Raw genomic sequence first — 1,988 nt, 5'->3', positions numbered from 1 at the left:
ACTCCTCATCTTCTGTAGGGAATTTCATTGCCTTGAATACGTTGAAGGTCACATCCTGATCTTGGACCCGCATAGTAAGTTCCCCTTTTTGCACATCTATCAAGGTACGGCCAGTAGCCAAGAAAGGCCTCCCCAAGATTATGGGAATCTTCTTATCTTCCTCAAAATCCAGAATAACAAAATCTGCAGGAAAGAAGAGCTTATCCACCTTGAAAAGCACATCCTCAACTATGCCCCTTGGGTAAGTAATGGAACGGTCCGCCAATTATAGCGACATGTATGTGGGTTTTGAATCAGGCAGATCCAGTTTTTTAAAGATCGACAACGGCATCAGATTAATGCTTGCTCCCAAATCACAAAGGCACTTGTCAAAAGTTAGATTGCCAATGGTGCAAGGAATGGTGAAGCTTCCTGGATCTTTCAGTTTTGGTGGTAACTTTTGCTGCAGAACAGCGTTGCATTCTTCCGTCAGAGCAACGGTTTCAAGGTCATCCAGTTTCACCTTCCTTGAGAGAATAGTCTTCATAAACTTCGCATAACTAGGCATTTGTTCCAGAGCCTCAGCGAAGGGTATATTGATGTGAAGTTTCTTGAACACCTCCAGAAACTTCCCGAACTGTCTATCCAGCTTTTGTTGCTGCAATCTCTTAGGAAAAGGTGGTGGAGGATAGAGCTGTTTCTCCCCTGTATTAGCCTCAGGCAGAGTGTGTTCAACAGTAGTCTTCCTTGGTTCCGCCGCTTTCTCCCTTTGCTTAGATTCTTCATCCCTAACTTCAGCTTCGACTTCTTTTGCCTTTTCAGCATCAGCTACTTTTCCAGACCTTAAGGTAATAGCCTTGACTTGCTCTTTGGCTTCCTTCCTGCCTGGTACTTCCGTGTCACTGGGAAGAGTGCCAGGTTGACGATTAAGCACTGCATTGGCTAATTGACCGATTTGATTTTCCAAGGTCTTGATAGAAACCGCCTGACTCTTGCACAACAGCTTAAGTTCCTCAAAATCAGCACTAGTAGGTGTAGCTGCACTTCCCTGTTGAGGATATGATTGCCTTGTAGCATACTGCTGTGGTTGCTGGAATCCAGGTGGGTTAAACTGTTTACTTACTCCTTGCTGATATGGTGGCTGAATAGCATTCTGATTATTCCCCCAGCTGAAATTTGGATGATTTCTGTTGTTAGGATGATAGGTCGCTGGCACAGGCTGCTGTTGTCGCTGATAATTATTCACATACTGAACAGATTCGTTGACAAGAGAACACTGATCCGTAGCATGAGAACCTGCACAAAGCTCACAAACCATAGCTATTTGATTAACTCCATACGTAGCCAGAGAATCAACCTTCATTGATAGCGCTTGGAGCTGGGCTGCAATAGCGGTGGCTGCATCAACTTCCAGAATACCTGCTACCTTGCCTGACGTCATCCTCTGAGTTGGGTTTTGATGCTCATTTGCAGCCATCGTCTCAATAAGATTGTACGCCTCAGTATAGCTTTTAGCCCATAAGGCGCCTCCAGCTGCTGCATCGAGCATGGGCCGAGATTGGGCCCCAAACCATTATAAAAACCAGTGATTACCATCCAATCCGGCATTCCATGATGTGGACATTTTCTCAACATTTCCTTGTAGCGTTCCCAAGCCTCGCACATAGATTCTGTAGGTTGCTGCGCAAATTGAGTAAGAGCACTCCTCATAGCAGCAGTCTTTGCCATTGGATAAAACTTCACCAGAAACTTTTGCGCAAGATCTTGCCACGTAGTGATTGACCCAGCTGGTTCAGAATGTAACCAGTCTTTAGCCTTATCCCTCAGTGAGAATGGGAAAAGCCTCAACTTGATAGCCTCATCAGTCATGCCATTATACTTAAAAGTGCTGCAGATCTCGATAAAATTCCTTATGTGCATGTTGGGGTCTTCAGTTGCCGCTCCTCCAAAAGAAACAGAATTCTGCACCATCTGAATAGTGCCCGGCTTGATTTCAAAGGTGTTAGCTT

General features: G+C 45.0%; 1 non-coding gene across 1 annotated transcript; it reads left to right on the top strand.

The window, feature by feature from the left end:
• The first annotated feature begins 1,585 nt into the window (after window positions 1-1,585).
• Window positions 1,586-1,692, top strand: LOC141681443 (small nucleolar RNA R71). The gene has a single exon (XR_012558876.1). It is a non-coding gene; the product is annotated as a small nucleolar RNA R71 (small nucleolar RNA).
• The last annotated feature ends 296 nt before the right edge of the window (window positions 1,693-1,988 follow it).

The sequence above is a fragment of the Apium graveolens genome, chromosome 8, assembly GCF_009905375.1.
Source record: "Apium graveolens cultivar Ventura chromosome 8, ASM990537v1, whole genome shotgun sequence".
NCBI classification, from domain to species: domain Eukaryota; kingdom Viridiplantae; phylum Streptophyta; class Magnoliopsida; order Apiales; family Apiaceae; genus Apium; species Apium graveolens.
This window is presented reverse-complemented; position numbering and strand designations above follow the sequence as displayed.